This window comes from Oryx dammah, unplaced genomic scaffold (genome assembly GCF_014754425.2).
Source record: "Oryx dammah isolate SB20612 unplaced genomic scaffold, SCBI_Odam_1.1 HiC_scaffold_7, whole genome shotgun sequence".
Lineage (NCBI taxonomy): Eukaryota > Metazoa > Chordata > Mammalia > Artiodactyla > Bovidae > Oryx > Oryx dammah.
The window spans coordinates 25,324,997-25,346,100 of NW_024070191.1; the positions used below are offsets into that span (position 1 = coordinate 25,324,997).

Genomic DNA, 21,104 nt, shown 5'->3' on the forward strand with positions numbered 1-21,104 from the left:
TAGCAGCCATTGAGGATATGTGCACAGTCCGTGTGTGTGCATGGTGATGGGGTGATGAGTTATGGAAGACTATCAGAAATGATCTTGAAGAGGTTTCAAAGGTAAGTTGTTGACTGGGAGAAAAAGAAACAATTTGTGGTTAGATTATTTAAATCAGGTATATACTGATGCAAGATGGAAAAATTTGGAATATGGATAAATACAGGAAAAGAACCGACGTTTCTGATATCTCCTTAAGTCCTTATTTGGAATTTGTTTACAATAATTATCCCCCTTTTTCTTTTGAAGAAAATATCTGTTCATAGTAAAACAGACTAACTTGGAGAATAGAAAGCTTCTGGCCCCAGAAAATGTTTAGAGATTCAGAAAAGTAATGACTCCAGGCTTTTCATTTTTCTGAATCCTTTAAACGTTCCTACTGCCAGGAGCTTGCTGTTCTTCAGGGTATTCCGTTTTACTTATAGACACTTCAATGGTTCTACACACCTGGAACTGTGAGTGCCATGCTTGATGCTCTTTCTGCCTAGTTGGATGTTGACATAGTTAACCTACTCCTTGTATAGGGGCTTCCCAGGTGGCGCCAGTGGTAAAGAATCTGCTGCCAGTGTAGGAGACACAGAGATGTGGGTTCGATACTTGGGTCCGGAAGATCCCCTGGAGGAGGAAATGGCAACCCACTCCAGTATTCTTGCCTGGAAAATCCCATGAACAGAGGACCCTGGTGAGCGACAGTCCATGGAGTCACAAAAAGGTGGACACGACTGAACGTGCGTGTGCATTTGGTTGAATAGGGCAGCTCTAAAAAGATTTTGAATGTGCTATCAAGTTTCTCCCAAGCCCTTGTATTTTTCCCTTTAGGATAAACGTATCTACTTTGATTAACCATTTTTATGTGCCATAGTTTTCAGTTCTTTTCCGGACTGGATTGCTCTTCTGGGAAATCTTCAGATGGGATTCTGTCCTCTGAGCACAGCCTTTCTATTCAGGACAGGTTGACACCATTTTCGTTCCTTTGTCTAACATTACTGTCACTCAGGACTACACTGGTTTTTCTCGGCACATTATCAGTCGGCCTGTTTCGCACTTTTCCCCAAGACTGGGGCCTGAGGTTTGTCGCAGCTTGCTGGTGCCCTTATATTTTTTCATGCAGTTTTGGTTTGCCTGTGTATTTGCTTTCAAAAGAAAGTTGGATTCATTGTGTTGAATTCATATGATTTGATTTTGTACTAGCAGAGATCCTTGTTCATGGATTTCATGCTTCTTGAACATTCGCATAAGAACAATTTGAAGTGAATAAGTCATGAACCTTTGTATGTTTATATTCCTCGTCATGATATGTTTAGCAATTTGACCTTAAGTTGTTGGGATTATAGGTCAAACGTTAAAATTGATCTTATCAAAGCCTGCCATTTGGATAAACAAGTTCACTTCAGAAGAATTTTGTAGTGAACTCTGAGTGCTTAAAAAAAGGAAAAAAAAACACTGTTGTTTTTACTTAGGAAATGATTTATCTATTATGGAAGTTTGTCTTAAAGCATAATTTTAGATATTTGCTTAGTGTTCATTCCTATCTTCCTCTTCCCTCTCTGATGAATTAGCCTCCTGGCTTTTAGTAAGATAACGGCAAATCAGCAGGGTTCTCTGCATATCTATTGTAAAATTCCTGAGCCAACTGATCCTCTTACTTCCCAGGTTTTAGGATGGTCATTGTAACCTTTATCAGATACAGAATATAACTGGGTAGGTTGGCCACTTCTGTCCTGTCTGTGCCCTGAAGTAGACTGATACTGTGTAGAACCAGATGTTGATGGTAGTTATTATTGCAAGGGGTAAGGAAGACGATAGCAGCCAGAAATACCGTTTTCCCTGAAACTTCTAAGTGACTTGGTAGAGGAAATACTTGTTCAAGCAAAGGTGTAACTGATTACCTTTCACAGAGGAATAAGAATTACCATTTAGTTCTGCATTTGGAATTAAATTATTTAGTCCGTTATCCTTACACACGTGAGAAGGTGAAAGAGGCATTCAAGTACAGACTATACTTCTCTACCTTTTTATGTTTTTCTTTTCCTTTGCATTAATGATATATATTATTAAAATATCCTGGATGTGCCATGATTTACATTAAGTTTGTATTTATTACATACAGAGCTAGAAATAGAAAGACACGGTCTTATTTGAAATGTCTGTTTGCAGAGGGGAGGTATCTGAATTTACTTGAAAATGTCAGAAATACTGTGATACTGTAATACTGGTGGTTATTTTGACCTTATTTTAGACAAAGTTAATGTGAGCTGTGATCAGTCACTAATGTGAAATATCGTTTGGAGGATAAACTTTGTGTGTGCTTCACTGAAAAGTAAATCTCTTTAATCCTAAAGCCAAATGGAAAGGATATGTTCTTTCTTCGGTGTTTCCTGTTGGGTCTTACAGGACGAAGTTGAAAGAATCATGAATCGGCACTTTCCAAGAACTTAAAAGTAATTTTGGTAATTCATAGAGCAAAATCTCCTTGGAGAGCCCTTTTCCAGGATAGCCTAATGAATTGGAGACACTGATTCACAGTTGACAAGGACCCTTCTGGAACCTAAGAGCCCTTTAAATAGGCTGGTTTGCAGTGAACGTCTCAAAAAAGGAATGTTGTGAAAAATCTTTTGACATTCTGAAAGCGAACAAGACAGAAGTTTGTCTGTAGAGAGTTAGTCTTCCATTGGTTTCTCTCTTGCCAGTTGTTTCTTCTTTTATATCAAACAATTTTAAAATCATGGTTAAAAGATAAAATTTGCCATTGTTTTTAAGTGTACAGTTCAGTAATGTTGAGTATATTCACATTGTTGTGCAATAGGTCTTCAGAACATTTTTTTTCCTAACAAACATGAAACTCTGTTTCTTTGCATTGCCGGCCCCCCACCCCAGTCCCTGGCAACCGTCATCTACTTTCTGTTTCTCTGTATTTGTCTGCTTCAAATAACTGTGTCTAAGTGGAGTCACACTATGCCTTTCTGTGACTGGCTTATTTCACTTGGCGTCATGTCCTCAGGTTCATCCATATTGTAGCATGGGTCAGAATTTCCTTCCTTTTCAAGGCTGAATACTATTCCATTGTATGTATAGACCACATTTTGTGTGGTCTCTCTATCCATGGGCATTTGGGTTGCTTTTACCTCCAGGATATTGCGGATTATGCTGCAGTGAATGTGGGTTCGCGAATACCTTTATAAAATCCGGTTTTCAATTATCCGGGATATATACCCTGGGATAGGATAGCTGAATCATACGGTAATTCTATGTTTAATTTTTTGAGGACCTGCCATACTGTTTTCCTTAGCATTTGCACCAATTTGCATTCCCCACTAATGGTGAAGAAGCGTTCCAGTTTCTTCACATTTTCGGCCACACTTTGGTGTTAGGTTTTTTTCTATTGTAATTATCAGTTTTTCACATTAACCGTAATGAGCAAATACTTTGCGTGTCTGAGGGTACACAAATAGATTTGTGTGTAGTCTGAAAAGTGGGGGGTTTGGATTGTTCTTTAACTTGCTTTTAATAGGTTGAGTGCACTGTTTCCGTCTTGATTTTCAGCAAAGCCAGGAGGGGAATTTTTAACCAAGGTAGAAAAAGCGGTGGAACATCATGGTAACTAAAGTTGCCGATTTCAAACTTGGCACAACTATTTGTGCTGATAGAAATAAGGTAAAGTTCAGTCGACCAGATTGTAGGGGAAGCATTATTCATGTCACAAGAGTTTACAAATAACAGGTGTACGTAGCGCACCAGCGTCTTTCTTGCCCATTAATGGAAATGTTCCAGAGACGGAGCAGTCTAGAAAGATGGATAAGGTGGTGGATCTCTTCAACTCCCCAGGGTTTCACTTTTTCCATCATAATGCTGTTTTCTGTCCTTTCTCTGTGATGATAGAGGCTAGGTAGTATCAGGATTGTTTCCTTGCTGTTATGCCACAACACTAATCTGGAGCAAAGGGCTGTGTGAATGTTGCTTGTTTATGAAATACAGGCATAAACATAGGCCAGGTCTGTTTCCTTAAAATGCAGTACTTATTGTACTTTTCCTGAAGCTTAAATATGGTTTTTAAGATTTTTTTTTCAGGTCCTGCATGAATAACTTTGGTGATTATGATTAGAAAACCCCAAACCTCATTCATCTGGATGCTGTAAGAAAGAAAAGACTGCATAGCATAATGGTTAAGAGTTCAGGCTCTGAACTGCTTGAGTTGAAATCTCAACCTTTAACACTTAGCAACTTTGTGAGCTTGGATAGTTTCCTTGATCCTTTGTTAGCCTCATTTGCAAAATAACTCCTATCTGCTTGGGTTGTGATAAGGGTGATTGGATTGATACAAGTCCACACATCCTTCTCTGAAATCTTTGGGAGCAGATGTGCTTCAATATCTTAGATTTTAAAAGGAACACAGTGTATAACCCACGGATATCACAATACCCTCGGTGAGGTCTAAAGTAGAGCCTCTTAAGCACACTAATGTTTCTCCAGTGAAAGAAATACGCTGAGGGGAGAAATGAAAACTCGTCATTTCAGGTCACGTTTTGCTGCTCAGTGTATTTGCATACACAATCCTTTTTCCCCAACACACACAACTGTAGGCTTTATGAGCATTTAGGTTTTGGAACTGGTTTAGGAATTGGATCCATACATTTGTAAGTATCATGTTAGTGTTCATTATGTGCAGAACTGAGTTCTTTCTTATACTTGATGACCTTTGGCTTGTCATAAGAGCAGTTAAATCATCGTGGTTTAAAGTGAGTATGGTGGGGGTCATGTACCTTTATGTATTTTTCACACATTACTGTTTCATTTGGGTTTCGGGTCTATCCCTTTTTCCTGTTATAAACTAGAAAGATTGAGGACAAGGTGTGGCAGAAACATGCCATGTTCTTTTGAACTTCCAATTTTTTTTTTTTTTTAAGAATATCTTTTTCTAGGACTTCTTTGGCAATCGAGTGGTTAAGATGCTACTTCTACTGCAGGGGACTCAGGTTTGATCCCTGGTCGGAGAACTGGAGTCCTCAAGCCACGGGGAGAGGCCAGAAACAAAACCATGTCTTCAAAGATTTAAAATTTTGAAATGTGTTTTGTGATTTCTGCTTTCATTTGCCTCTACTCTGTAGTACACATTAAGAACAGAAAACTGCCCAGTAAATCTTAATCTTTTGATCTGCTTTGCTGCCAGCGAATCATGGCTAGAATATGTGGTGTAGAAAGTTTTTTAATTTTAAGTAAATTAAGTGCACTTCAGACTTTAGTTTTCTTTTCCAAAGAGAGGAGCCACCTGAGCTTAGGACTGTGGGGTTAGCTGTCTTGTATAAACTCATGGTTAGTATTACAATTGGCCTGAATGTCCAGCAATCTGGTATGTTTTATTCTATTTAAAAAATTCATTTAAAATCTATTAAAATCCATTGAAAAAAATCTCTTGAAGCTTATACTAGAAAATAAGTAGACCTCTAGTTTTCATCCTCTTTCAACTACTGCTTGTATTTGCTAGCTAGAACCTGACTAAAGGACAATGTGAAATGTTTGAAAAAATAATGTATACTTTTGAAAAGATAAGATACTATAAGCAGAAACTGTCTACTCTGAGAGGCAAATTTAAAAATTTAAAGGAAATGTTAGTATCCTTAAGTCTGTAAGAAACATCGATAGAAGTAACTTAAATACATAGGTATTTAAGCACTACAGGAGAATAATCTTTTAGATTAATTTGCTGGCATATATCTGTTTTTTGAAGAACTTCCAGTTCCACTTTTACTCATTTATAAATCAGTAGTCTATTAGTTCCTAAAAATAACTAATTCTCTATAGACGCGAAGCTGATACTGGGGTTTTTAGATTCTTGTTCTCTAACATTTCTTTATCACTTACCTTTAGTCTGCCTATAAATATATTTGTGTGAAGACTTTGATTCCATTGCCTCGTTAAGGCATACCAATGTGGCACATTGAAAATAACCTGGAGGGGCTTCCTAGGTGGTCCAGTAGCTAAGACTCTGTGCTACCAGTGCAGGGGCCCAGGTTTGATCCCTGGTCAGGGAACTAGATCCTGCTTGCTGCAACTAAGATTTTGCTTGCCAAAACTAAGACCTGGCACAGACACACACACGCGCACGCGCGCACACACGCACACACGCACACACGCACACACACACGACTTGGAAGGTTAGATCAAAATTGCCAGAAATCATCCTGAAGTAAGCCTTGTTTCTTTGTATAAAGTTGCCTTGGTTGCTGCTTTGCATCACAGTGATGTGGGGTATTAATTTTAAAGATGATTTTATAGTTTAGTATAGTTTATGTGTCTAGTGATTGCTCCAAGTTCACTTTTCTCTTTATTGTGGTTAATCTGTGGGGTACATTAGGTCACTTGGTACATTTTATTTTTAGTAGTCTAACAGTATTTTTAATCTTAACATTTTACTCCTTTCCCAAGTAAGGAACTAAGGCCAGCAGTGGTTCATGGTGAGGCTGCTCTGTTTTTCAAACTCGCTGCTCAAAATCCAAGGAGCTTAAGAAAGAAACCAAGATATCTTAGGTTCTTCTGCTTTTGTTTTCTATTTTACGGTTTAACACAGGTAGATGAACTTTTAGTTTTTAGTTTAATAAACTTGTTTTTAAAGTGAGATTTATAGGATTAGAGTGTATGTGTGTGCATGCATGCAAGCTTGCAGGAGGACATTGACTGCAGCAATGGAAAACAAAGGCCTGTGGCTTAAACATAGTAGATGTTTATTTCTGTCACATGAAATCTGAAAAGTGGTCCATGATCTGCCTGTATGCTTGGTCCACATTCATCGGGGACCGTATTTTGTTGCTCTGTCGTCATCAACACGTAGCTTTTTTTTTATCTTATGGTCTAAGATGACGACTGCTTTCACCATCATATCTTCTGTGTAGCAGAAAAGAGGGAAGAGATATGGTGCCTTTATGGGACGACTCAGAATTTGCAGGCAGTTTAGACCTTAGGAGTATAACCTTAAGGAGCAAGGGAGTTTGGCAAATCATGTACCCAACTAAATTTTCTTAGCGTTGATACTCATCAGTATTTACCCAAAGAAAAAACCCACCAGTGTCATACAGAGGTCCATCTAGTCAAAGCTGTGGTTTTTTCCAGTAGTCCTGTATGGATGTGAGAATTAGACTATAAAGAAACCTGGGCACCAAACAATTGATGCTTTTGAACTGTGGTGTTGGAAAAGACTCGTGAGAGGCCCTTGGACTGCAAGGAGATCAAACCTGTCAAGGAAATCAGTCCTGAATATTCACTGGAAGGAGTGAAGCTGAAGCTCCAATACTTTGGCCTCCTGATGTGAAGGACTGACTCACTGGAAAAGACCCTGATGCTGGGCAAGATTGAAGACAGGAGGAGAAGGGGACGACAGAGGATGAGATGATTGGATGGCATCACAGACTTGATGGACATGAGTTTGAGCAAGCTCTGGGTATTGGTGATGGACAGGGAAGCCTGGCATACTGCAGTTCATGGGGTCGCAAAGAGACAGACACAACTGACTGACTGAGTGTTACATAGCCATTGGGATTTATACATCACCAGTCTTGGATAACCCTGAAGAATATTTCCTTACAGATCTGTCATGCATAGAGAAGCACGCATGTGTGTTTGCTCACTCATGTCTGAATCTTTGTGACCCCACAGACTGTAGTCCACAAGGCTTTTCTGTCCATGGGATTTCCCAAGTAAGAATAACTGGAGTGGGGTGCCATTTCCTTCTCCAAGGGACCTTCCCGACCCAGGGATTGAACACACATTTCTTGCATTGCAGGTGGGTTTTTTCACTGCTGAGCCATCGGGGAAACCCTACATGCAGAGAAGGATCTCCTAATTTTTAATTTAGGAAAGACTTTCTAAGGAGAAAATTGTCACTAAAAAAATTAAAATATGGTTTTAAAAAATAAAATCAATAGAGGTTAAAAAGTAAACGTTTTTCATCTAATTTGCTTTGAAATAGTTTTAGAGCTTCACTGTGTCGTTGTACAAAATTGCACCCTCATGTTTTTTGAATCTTCAGCATCTTTCTGTATCAGCAATATAGCTCTGTCTTCACTTGACAAAATGTTACTTAGCAATTATTTGGGGATTTTTTAAATTAAAATTTTAATTGGCGTATAGTTGATGTACATCGTTGTGTTAAGTTCAGGTGTTCAGTGAAGTGATTCAGTTATATATAGATCATTTTTCAGATTCTTTTCCATTATAGTTTTTTTACAAGATGCTGAGTATAGTTCCCTGTGCTACACAGCAGGTCCTTGTTGTTTATTTTATATATAGTAGTGTATCTGTTAATCTGTTTGGGGAATTTTTAAACAGTGCTGTTAATGTAGCTGTCACATACTTCATTTGTGATTACATTTTTTTTTTGTTAGTTGATAAATTATAGATCGCTCCCCGATTAAAACAGGAGGTTTATAAAGCTTCTTAGTTCATTTTGTTCTTGCCTCAGAAATGTATAGCTTGGTCTTTCAGTGTTCTAAATTTTCTCTGACAATATGTGATGTTGAAATTCGGAGGCTGTGGGCATGAAAAGCAGACAAACAAAAACTGAGATGGTTGCCCACTGTTAAATTTAGAATGAGGGACTTCCTGGTGGTCCAGTGGATAAGACTTCATCTACCAGTGCAGGGGGTGCAGGTTCAATCCCTGGTTGGGGAGCTAAGATTCCACATGCCTTGTGGCTAAGAAAACCAGAACATAAACAATGGAAGTATTGTAACAAATTCAGTAAAGACTTTTAAGACTTTTTTAAAAATAATGTGAACCATTTGTAAATAATTCAGGGTGAAATATTAAAACATAGATCTGTTTTTAAATTCTGGATCACTTGTGCATAACTCCTTTCTGTTAAATAGAATATTAGAGTTTAACAGATTGTACGTTAGTAAAGCATTAGAAGAATTGGTATTTTTCACGTGTTATTTGAATGCTGTAACATTAAGGATGTGTGAAGTTCTTTGCACGTTTTTTAAAAAAATGTATAGCGTGACAATGTTGGTGGAAGATGCCAAGAGACTTGGGAGGTTGTGCACTCCCCGTGGTTGGCCCCCATATGCTTTTTACCATTGGCACAAGGATCCCCTCCACCACTGTTACCAATGTATACCTCCATTTCCCAGGCAAGAATACTGGAGTGTGTTGCCATTTCCTACTCCAGGGGATCTTCCAGACCCAAGGATAGCACCCAGGTGTCCTGCGTCTCCTCCATTGTCAGTGGATCTTTGCCACTGAGCCACCTGGGGCCCATTGTTGCTGTTAGTTGCTAAGTCGTGTCCAACTCTCTGTGACCCCTGGACTGCAGCCTTCCAGGCTCCTCTGTCCATGGGATTCTCCAGGCAAGAATACTGGAGTGGGTTGTCATTTCCTTCTCCAGGAAGCCCATGCTTGGGCCTAAAGGAGATCAAGCCCTAAAACTCACTCTCTCTTGTTTTTAGCGTTTGTAAACTTGGGGTGTTGGTTAAAATACTGGGAATCTCTAACATGATCCTCCTCTTCTGATTTAGTCCTGTATTCTTATATCCAGAAGCCACTTAAGTTGTGTCCCCTTTTCCCCTCCAGCCTTTAATTCTTCTAGGTCATGAAGTCTGTCCTTGTCACGTACCACCTCCTCTCAGGATGCCAGCCCTGGCACCTCACCTTGGACAGGGAGAGACGGCCCCTGGAGAGATTGACCCAAAGATATACTAGGGGGTTTCTGCCCCTCTGATAGTCTCGTAGGCGTTTCGTCTTTCAGAGTACTTTTCCATTGTTTTAGAAACAGCTTCTTGAGTACCAGAGCCTACAGTTTTATGGGCAGAGTTTAGTTTCAACAGCAAATCATGAAAAATTACAATTTACATTTAGTTATACTCTAAGTCAACTCGCATGTCCTGTTAGAAGCAGGGTTCCCAGCCTTTTTAAAGAACAGTTTATCTTTCTTTTAAACAAATGGAGGTATTACAAGAGACACAGATGGAAGACAGGTTGCCACACCAAAATAAATTAATGCAGTTTCCTTCTCCCAAAGAACTTTCCTCTTAAAATGAAGGGTGGGAGAATGGATTAAATGTACAGAACTTTAGATTGCTACAGTTAGTCCCTTTACAGTCAAGAAGCACAGTGACAGCCAGCCTTCTAATAATTGTTTTAAAAGTAGATGGCTTTTTGAAAAGCCCTGGAGGTAGAATATTTAATTGCTTGCGTGCTAGTTCCTAAGAATTAATAATTAAGCAGTTCAGCATGAAATGGACTTGCAGTCTACCATGTAGACTTTCTTTCAGTCTGGTGGAAGCTCTGGATGGTTACAACCTGATTTATTTGCTTTTATTGCTTACTCCCAGAACCAGACTTTGAAGAGGAGGTAAGACAGACCCCCAGTGGAAGTCACTTTAGGGTAGGGGCTGGAAGGCTGTGAGCAGAAAGCCAAGCCCATACCTGTGGCTGGAACTTCACATGGTGAGCACATAGCAACTTCTGATAAACAGCCAGTTCAGGCTTTCAGTCCCACTTCCTGCCTTGGAACTTATGACAACTTGAATGGGAAGAAATCATCACATAAAATGCTGCATAGTATTTCCAGAGTGGCATGACTATGAAAAAATAACTGGCATTCTACAGACTCATAGACTTAGAGGACGAACTTTTGGTTGGTGGGGAGTGTGGCGGGGGGCATGGGGAAGGGACAGGGAGTTTAGGATCGACGTGTATACACTGCTGTATTTAAAATGGATAACCAACAAGATCCTGGTGTATAACACAGGGAACTCTGCTCAGTGTGATGTGGCAGCCTGGATGGGAGGGGAGTTTGGGGGAGAATGGCTACATGTCTATGTATGGCTGAGTCCTTTTGCTGTCTACCTGAAACTGTCACAATATTGATAATTGGCTATGCCCCAAAAACAAAAGAAAAATTAAAAAATATTTATATAACTGGCAATCTGAAAGCTAGCATAGTCTCCTATTGCAGCAGGGGTGACCATGGCTATTAATTTATTGATCATTTTTTATTTTATCTGGTTTCTCTTTGACTGAAAGCAGTAGAAGTAAGGTTTTCCATTGGAGAAACCATTCTTTAATAATAGAGAAACTTCAGAGTAGAATTATTTTTCTTTAGTCTTGTGATACGCACTGATGAAAGGCAGGTGTGTTTCTTGAGCAAAAATCCTGCTACATATGTTGAAATGAGTAGAAAACATATGATGAGCATGATGACTGGCCAGCATTTAATACTTGTTTAAAAGTGGACTGCCTTAAAAGCCCTGGAGGTGGACTATGTAATCATTTGCCATGCCCCAAAATGTTTCAGTCGTGTGGTCTTGGACAGGCCCTGAGTGATGCGACATAGGAAGCTTTTGGTTTTTCGTGACCTGCTCTGTAGCAGAAGTAGGCAGACCGACTCGTTTCAATGGCCTGGGCTCCTGAGATCGTTAGAATCACACCTGCCATCCCAGGACCCTAAGCCTCAGAAAATTTCATTTTCATGCCTCCATAAGTAATATCTAATAAACTTCATGCATAAAATGATGTATATCGGGTATTACTGCAGCTGTTGACACAGGTCTGTACTCATGGGGCTTTGTTGATTTCACAGGACTGAGCTGTCTTTCATTATTTAGTGAGCATTTTGATATAGGTCATGTGAAGGTTGTCAAGAGAAGCCTGAATGCTTTGCACAGGAACTGAGATTTTGATAGATGTGGATTACCTCCCTTTACCCCCAGCCTTCTCTTTGGAAATAACTCCCATGATTTCAGCCTCTCCAGAAGTATGAATGGGGCTAGTGTCTTCTCTCAGGGGGAAACTGTCATTTCACTGACGTTTCCCAGCAGGAAATAGTGTGTTAGTGATGGACATACTGATAAGAAAGGAGAACAAGGGAGAAGCTGGAGAGTTTTGGGTGGAGTTGGGGGGTGGTTTTGTTTAGGGGGACATTTAACCAGTTTTTTTCTTTCCTGTAATTTCATTTACTTGTGTTTTGCTGGGCTGGGTCTTTGTGGCTGGGCTGGGTCTTTGTGGCTGTGCAGGCTTTTCTCTGGTTGCAGCGAGTGGGGCTGCACTGGTTGCAGTGTGCAGGCTTCTCGCTGCAGGAGACTTCTTGTTGCAGAGCACGGGCTCTTGGCCACGCAGGCTTGTAGCTGCGGCTCCCAGGCTCTAGAGCACAACCTTAGTAGCTGCGGCCCACAGACTTGGTTGGTCTGTGTCATGTGGGATCTTCCTGGATCAGGGATTGAACCCATGTCTTCTGCACTGGCAGGCTGATTCTTTACCATTGAGTCATCACTTCATGGCAAGTAGATGGGGAAACAGTGGCTGACTTTATTTGGGGGGGCTCCAGAATCACTGCAGATGGTGATTGCAGCCATGAAATTAAAAGATGCTTACTCCTTGGAAGGAAAGTTATGACCAACCTAGACAGCATATTCAAAAGCAAAGACATTACTTTGCCAATAAAGGTCCGTCTAGTCAAGGCTGTGGTTTTTCCAGTGGTCACGTATGGATGTGAGAGTTGGACTGTGAAGAAGGCTGAGCGCCGAAGAATTGATGCTTTTAAACTATGGTGTTGGAGAAGACTCTTGAGAGTCCCTTGGACTGCAAGGAGATCCAACCAGTCCATCCTAAAGGAGATAGTCCTGGCTGTTCATTGGAAGGACTGATGTTGAAGCTGAAACTCCAGTACTTTGGCCACCTGATGCGAAGAGCTGACTTATTGGAAAAGACCCTGATGCTGGGAAAGATTGAGGGCAGGAGGAGAAGGGGATAACAGAGGATGAGATGGATGGATGGCATCACCGACTCAATGGACGTGGGTTTGGGTGGACTCCGGGAGTTGATGATGGACAGGGAGGCCTGGCATGCTGCGGTTTATGGGGTCACAAAGAGTCAGACATGACTGAGCAACTGAACTGATACTGATACTGACATCAGGGAAAACCCAGCCCATTTGTTGTTAAAAACCAAAAATAACTATACAAATAGCTCCCATCTTCTAAGGAATGCACAGTAGTTGGCAGCTAGATGCAGTGTTGATTCAGGAAGTAATTAGCTTGAAACCACTGTAAAGTGGTTGCTTCTAGGTTTCTTCTCCATCATGATTTCCGTTGCTTTATTATTTCAAGCATCCTTAGAAAGATGGAGCATTCATAGACAATACAGTTTTTAGGGATGAAGCAGTGATCAGAGGTGTTTAGTACCAGAACACAGAACTCAAAACTTCCTGTCCAGTGCATTTTCCTCCATATCACTATCTTTCTTATCTATGGGCTCCCTCAACGAGGCTGCACTCCTATTTCTAAGAGATCGTCAATTCAAGTTGTACTAAGTTCAACATCAGTTGAACTTCAGTAAGAGTGAGCAGTAGCCAGAAATATATTTTAGTCTTCATTGCTTAGTTATCATGAAAAATATGGGCATTCCAGTGGCCTTTTATCTCTATTAAGAGGTGGCCAAGAAACCCAGTTCATTAAGTCTAGTAGGAAAGCAGGAAGGGATGAGTAATTCATGTTAAATGTGCAGAGATGATTGTACTGGCCATTACCACTCAGAAGGTATCCAGACTGTAATTTTATTTTATTTTACTTTTTTTTAGACTGTAATTTTAAAACGCTAGATGTTAGGGGAGGAGAGGTGAAGAATCAGCAGGCTGGAGTTAGATATTTCACACTGGCACTTTGTTCAGACAGTAGGTGAACATGATCTTGTAGCTAGATTGATTATTTTTCTCCCCTTCTACTCCCTCTCCTGTAAGAATTTTTTCTTTATTTTTTTCTTTTTTAAAAAGTGTCTGCAGTGGGTCTTAGTTACAGCGTGTGAGATCTAGTTCCGTGACAAGGGATTGAACCCGGGTCCCCTGCATTGGAAGTGTAGAGGTTTAGCCACTGGACCGCCAGGGAAGTCCCAGATTTTTTTTTTTTTTTCCTTTTATTGCACAGGATTGGTCCCTCTTTAATTTCTTTTGGTTTAGTACCTGTTGTTTCATCATCTTTGATATCTGTAATGTTGCCTGGGTGGTGGGGGAAGAGTACCAAGGGATTCTAAGGCCTCAAATTCCTGCCCAGCTATGAGAAGTTTGTAGTATTTTCTGCTACAAAATGTATACCAGGATACATTACCTTGGCTTGAAACCATTTCTTGTTAGAGAATTGGGGAAGCCGATTTCTTTGTCATATGAGGTCTGCTTGTGCTTTTGGTCTAAAAACTGTTATTTTCCTACTTAATAGTTTTCTGTTGGCTAGTCAAAACTTCAAAATCTTTCCCTTTCTAAAATACCAATATCTCCTAACTTTGGAGCAGATTGTGAGTGCTTGTTAACAGGTATCTCATACTGCTTTGAAGTATGGCTTGTTCGCACAGATGTCTTCTGTGCCCTATCCTGTATATTCCTCAGAAAGACATACCAAACTTTATTCATTGTGACCTCCCTAGCAGTAGTTCTCAGCGTGTGTTCTGCCTCTATCAGTATCATTTGGGGCCCTGTTTAAAAATGCAGATTCCAGGGGCCCAGCCATAATCAAGTATCCAGTAATGGGGACCAAAAGGCTTCATTTTTAACAACCGTCCTACCCTTCCTGTGACCCTTCCATTCATTAAAGCTTGGGCAGTCATTCCTGTAGAACCTTTTCATCTGTTCTGTGGACCAGGCAACTAGTTAGAAAAGCAGAATCTTGGGCCCCACACTAGGTCAGCTGAATCACAATCTACATTTTAGTAAATTCCTTTGAGATAATATGCATACTGTTTTACAACTCCATGCAAGCAGTAAGCTCTCAGTAATTAATCATTGCCTATTGGTTCCTTGATCTGCTTCTCAGATATTCTACTTTTCTAAAAACAGCCGTTACTTTCAGCTTTTCAGAAATGTAGGGAGTGTCTCAGAATTATTCTATTACATTATTTTCAATAAAAAATTACATTGAAAGTTCATTATGTCACTAGTTTAAGCGCAGACTTTGTGCTTTCCTCCTAAATAAATGCAGAAGTACCTCATAAAACATAATCATAGATCAGTTTCTCATAAGAAAGGGTCTGATTCTTCTCTGCCTGTGTGGGATTCATTCTGGGCCTGGCTGAAAGGTCTCTGCTCGTCCAAGATGAAGCCAGGTCTTCCCCAAAGCCTGTGTGGCACTTAGTGGTGAGGAACTTTCAAGGGCCACAGCCTCGTCTCAGTGGGAGCAAGCATAAGTGAATATTGTTTTGGATGTTTAAGACAAGAAAAACCCTCCTGTGGGCGTGGCAGCTTGTTACTTTGGTGTTTCCCAAATGTGCCTGATCAGAAAAATCATCTGTGTTCCTTGTTAAAAATTCAGAAGCCAAAGCTTCATCCTCAGGTCAGCTGAATCAATTTCTGGGGAAGAATCCCAGAAACCTATTTTTTTGGATGCTCTAGACATTCTTGTAATCAGGCATATTTGAGAAACACTGAATTAGGTGATCTTTCCCCAAGCAGATTACCTTCCTGATTATATTTTTTGTCATCCCTTGTGTTTTCTCCAGTATGTTGTACGTTGCTCCCAAGAGCTGCTCAGGATTACTGGTTTAGAACTTCGTCAGAAATGTGAATAAGTACTGCATAATACTGTTTTTCAGACTTAAAGATTAATGTAATTTTCTACTACTGTGTTCCTTAAAAACATAAAGAGGACAGGTATTGTGAGGATGGAAGACCTGGTGAAACATCAGAAAATACTTGAGGGGTGGGTGTGTTGTGTGTATGGGTAGAGGCTTAAATATGTGGCTTGTCATCTCTTAGAACTCCTTTTCTTTACATTTAACTCTTGAATGCTTTAACCTCAGATAAATTTTTATTATTATGGCTATGTTAGAGAAATGAGTTATGCTTTCCTTTCTTATAATTAGATAATTCATGTGCCATCCTTTTGGAACTTTGCTGAAGAAATCTGGTCCTTTTCCTCTTAGAGAATAACAAATTACGTTGACCTCTAGTTTCGGTCTGGCGGCTCAGATGGTAAAGAATCTGCCTGTAATGCAGGAGACCTGGATGTGATCCCTAGATCCGGAAGATACCCTGGAGAAGAGAATGGCAACTCACCCTAGTATTCTTGCCTGGAAAATCCCATGGACAGAGGAGTCTGGAGGGCTGCAGTTCATGGGGTCACAACTGAATGATTAACACTTAACACTAGTTTAGGATTAAGAGGGCTCCTTGTATCTTAAGCATTAAAACAAGAATTCAGTTCAGTTCAGTTGCTCAGTCGTGTCTGACTCTTTGTGACCCCATGGACTGCAGCACTCCAGGCCTCCCTGTCCATCACCAACTCCTGGAGTTTACTCAAACTTATGTCCATTGAGTCGGTGATGCCATCCATCTCATCCTCTGTCGTCCCCTTCTCCTCCTGCCTTCAGTCTTTCCCAGCATCAGGGTCTTTTCCGATGAGTCAGCTCTTCATAACAGGTGGCCAAAGTGTTGAAGTTTCAGCTTCAGCATCAGTCCTTCCAATGAATATTCGGGGTTGATTTCCTTTAGGATGGACTGATTGGACTCCTTGCACTCCAAGGGACTCTCAAGAGTCTTCTCCAACACCACAGTTCAAAAGCATCAATTCTTCGGTGCTCAGTTTTCTTCACCGTCCAATTCTCACATCCATACATGACCACGGGAAAAACCACAGCCTTGACTAGATGGACCTTTGTTGACAAAGGAATGTCTCTGCTTTTGAATATGCTATCTAGGTTGGTCATAACTTTCCTTCCAAGGAATAAGCATCTTTAATTTCATGGCTGCAGTCACCATCTGCAGTGATTTTGGAGCCCCGCAAAATAAAGTCAGCCACTGTTTCCCCATCTACTTGGCATGAAGTGATGAGACCAGATGCCATGATCTTAGTTTTCCGAATGTTGAGCTTTAAACAAGAATTAATCTAATACTTCACGGTACTGTCATAAAGTCACTGAATCTGTTTTGCTTGTGTAAATCCACTGTTAGGTAATATTATTTAATTTGGGATTTCAGTGTCTTCTACTTTATTAATCATTTCACGGGTTTAAATTGTTTTTAATAGAAAAGGAGCGCTTTTATATTGATCCTGAGCATTTCTGTGAAATAATTTAAATACTATCCAGTTGTGGGTTTCCCCCAAGAGAGGGTGTCATCTGTATGTTTCCAGAAGGAAATTTCAATCCCTCAGCTTGGGACATCGAGATCCCTAATTGAAGATGGTAGTGATAGGTGAGTAAGGTACAGTATATGCTCTCAAGGAATGCATAGTTTAATTGGAAAAGACTTAAAGCCTGTGAAACAATTAGAGATGGAATCAGGCATAGGACCTTGCTACAAGCAGTGCAGCAGGAGTTGAGCAAAGAAGGAAGTCATGGAGCAGTCACGAAATGCTCCTGCTTCGGTGAAGGAAGGAAACTTGATTTGGGCTTCTAAGTCCAGAAGTGAGCCTTCTACTCAAGTAAAGAATAACTATACAACAAAAGACTTTTAGTTAGGAACATGCAAGATATGATGGATATTCAGACTGACCTAGGAGAGCCCAGGGAAGTACTTTTAGTTAGGAACGTGAAAGATATGGATATTCAGACTGACCTAGGAGAGCCCAGGGAGGTAGCGTTGCAGAAAAGGAAGGAATCACAATTATGAATATTGGAAGGCCGGAGGCTTGGGAATTTTGATGTAGTAGGAAGAAGCTGCAGCATCTTTCAGCAGTGCTGATTGTAAGGCTAGATAGAAAAGGACTCATTTTGTTTGTGTCTTTTAAAAAAAATTTAAATTATGTGCTTTAATTGGAAGATAATTACTTTACAATATTATGATGGTTTTTGCCATACATCAGCGTGAATCAGCCACAGGTATACAAGAGTTCCCCCCCCACCCCTGCCCCATTCTGAGCTCCTCTCCTACCTCCCTCTCTACCCTATCCCTCTGTCTTTATTTGTATGTGTATCTGATATTCTGTGTTTTAGCATCTTTGAGCCATAAGATGGCTTTGCAAATAAAATTTTAAAATTTCTGATAATTTAAAATTTTACTGTGTTCTGATGAATGGGATATTTTCTAGCACAGATTAAGATGTTTGCCTTATGGGGTCGTCTGAGAGTTATGGGCTGATGTCCAAGCACCGCTTACCCTTGGATAGTGTTGAATGGATGGAGCTTGAGGTTAAAGATCCGTTTTCATCTTCCCTGGGCTCATAGTGCCTGTGACACCATTTCGGTGAGCAAAGAAATGTATTGCTTGTAGTGTGTAGCATATACTACACACTAAAAGGATTTCAAATCATTGGTGTATTGTAGCTCAATATAACACAGATTGTCTTTTAATTTTCTGATGACGTTTTATCTTCAGTTGTATTTGGAACATTAGGAAATTCTTTCACTAGGCTCCAAATAAGTTACATTTGAATAGCTGAGCTGTGGCCATTTGAAATGGCCAAGAATTTGATCGAGAAGTTTTGGCACAACAGAACAGCAAAATCTGGAAAGTTGGTTGTATCTTTATTTGGTCTTATTAGAACAGAGACTCTGGCATGGGGAGAAATGTTTTGGCTGTGCGTATTCTAGCCCGTGTTCTGGGCTGGCACACCGGGTTCCAGGGAGATCGCCGACAGGCCGGGTCATGTCCACTGTGAAAGAGCCTTCACATGCCCCCAGGTTTTGACAATTTGAGAATTCTTCCTCAATTGGAGATGAACAGTTTTGGAACCACCTGAGCTGTTTGAAAGTCACAAAATGGATAACATAGAGCTGGTTTCTGGAAGCTGTACCATTTTGTGTTTTTTACAAATATGCTTTATCAGAAATGCGTGTTTTCATTCACATGTTAAACCAAGAAGTTCCTGGAAGGGAGTGGAGGTAGTGTGAACAGCAGCCTTTCACTCTGGAGATTCACTGTTAATAATGGAATATTTGGGGCTTCCCTGGTGGCTCAGTTTGGCTGCCAATGCAGGAGACAAGGGTTCGATCCCTGGGTCAGGAAGATTCCCCTGAAGAGGGAAATGGCAACCCACTCCAGTATTCTTGCCTGGAGAATCCCACAGACAGAGGAGCCTGGCGGGCCACAGTCCATGGGGTCACAAAGAGTTGGACATGACTTAGTAACTAAACAACAATAAATTTGTGTCTTAAGTAGTGTGTGCAGTTTGTTCAGCGTTTTTTTCTTTTTTCCTTAATAGCTATTGTTGAAAAACTATTTTGGGTAATTTTCAAAGTTTTCTTTTGTTTTAATTTATTTTGGCTGTGCCGCATCTTTGTTGCTGTGAGGGTTTTTCTCTGGTTGCAGTGAGCAGGGGCTGCTCTCTAGATGCAGAGCACGTGCTTCTCATTGCAGTGGCTTCCCTCTTGTTGTGGAGCACGGGTTCTAGGCCCTGCGGGCTTCCGTAGTTGCGGTTCCCAGGCTCGAAAACACAAGCTCAGTATTTGTGGTGCATGGTCCTAGCCCCTCCACGGCATGTGGGATCCTCCCGGACCAGGGATTGTACTTTCCTATCCTCCATGTGCAGGCAGATTCTTTACCACTCAGTGACCAGGCAAGCCCCCAAAGTATCTTCCGCTGACTAAATGAAGTCCTGAGTTCTGCACTTGAATAATTTCATTTTTAAATATTCCTTTTGCCCTGCGAGCAAAAAATATTACCTGATAGCAGTTGAGAGGTTATATTTATTTTACTTATTTAACAAAAACTTACATAATGCTTTCCATGTGGTAGGTGCTTTTCTATATACTTTATAAATATTCACTTATTTGATCTTCTTAGCAACCGTATAAAGCAGGTTTTATTCTATTTCCCATTTACCAGTGAGGAAATGGAGGCTCTAATTAGTTACTAGATTGCTCAAGATAGTTTAGCCAATAACAGTGAAAGCTGGGATTCAAATTCAGGCAGTCTGCCTCCAGAGTTTGCATCCTTAAACACTGTGCTCTGCGGAGTCACTCTTTCTCACAAGAGAAAAAACCAATGCAAATAGATTCCATCATGACTGTTTTGCTATCAGTTCATCAAATAATTTTACCTATTAGGAACTCTAGGGCCCGTTTACCTTGTTTGGCAATAACAAGTCTGTGAATTCTTTAAATTTGTGGCTTACGATGACATTTTCCTTTATCACTGTAAATAGAAAACAATTTTTGAAAAGTCCTTATAAAAACAATGAAATGTGTGCTCCATTGGTTTGATTGAGAAGTCCTCAATGGCAAGAACTAAGTGGTGGTCGTCATCGTCTTCTTCTTTTTTTTTTTTTTTTAATTTATTTGGCTGTGCCTGGCCTTGGTTGCAGCAGGCAGGATCTTTATTTATGTCATGTAGCATCTTTTTAGTTGCAGCATGTGGGATCTGATTCCCAGGGTTCGAAGCTCAGTCCCCTGCTTTGGAGTGTGGAGTCTTAGCCACGGGACCACCAGGGAAATCCCTAGGTTTTCTTGACTTGATGTCCTTTGACCCCAGTATGTTTTTACCCAAATCCTTTCCTTGCCTTTCGCTGAACCTTTGGAATTGGAATGGGACCTAGAGGTAAACTATTCCACACCTTTCTTTTATAAGTAGGGAAATTGAGGCTCAGAGCGGTCATGCCCAAGACCTCAACAGCTAGTTTTGAAGCAGATACGTGACTTAAACTACTAGGCTCAACTTAGTGGTCTTTTCCTTTCATCATAGAAATTGAAAAGTTACAGTGCTATGGGAACCCAACTTAAATACCTAAGAAACTCTAAAATATTTTAGATCCATTTGGAAAGCATATATTATGCTTTTATTAATCTAGGCTATTTCTCAACCTCAAACCTCATCATTTCTTTTCTGACATTTGTTAAATCTTTCAGTACTTCTAACCAACATATATTGTCCTGCTTGTTACTCATGCCCAGTCTTCTGAGACCTGCATTCCTTTACATAATTATGCATACACGTAAGTCATGTATGAACTTAATATTGATTTGATTGAAATGACCACACAAATGGAAAGTAGGTATGATTATAAGTGGTTATCAAACCAAACAAATATCTCACTAGAAAGGTAGTTCACATATAGTGGTCTGGGAGATTATAAATCATCTTGTAAATACATTGACGGTATTTGGAATTGGCAGTTTCTATCACTTCATGGCAAATGGATGGGGAAACAGTGGCTGAC

At 40.3% G+C, this 21,104-nt stretch overlaps 1 protein-coding gene and 1 long non-coding RNA gene across 4 annotated transcripts in view; both read left to right on the forward strand.

The window, feature by feature from the left end:
* Positions 1–21,104, forward strand: part of RBPMS (RNA binding protein, mRNA processing factor) — a 202,308-nt gene that overhangs the window by 42,161 nt on the left and 139,043 nt on the right. The window lies entirely within an intron of this gene.
* LOC120865623 lies at positions 16,841–17,734 on the forward strand. Its single transcript, XR_005721461.1, has 2 exons — positions 16,841–17,521; positions 17,585–17,734. It is a non-coding gene; the product is annotated as an uncharacterized LOC120865623 (long non-coding RNA).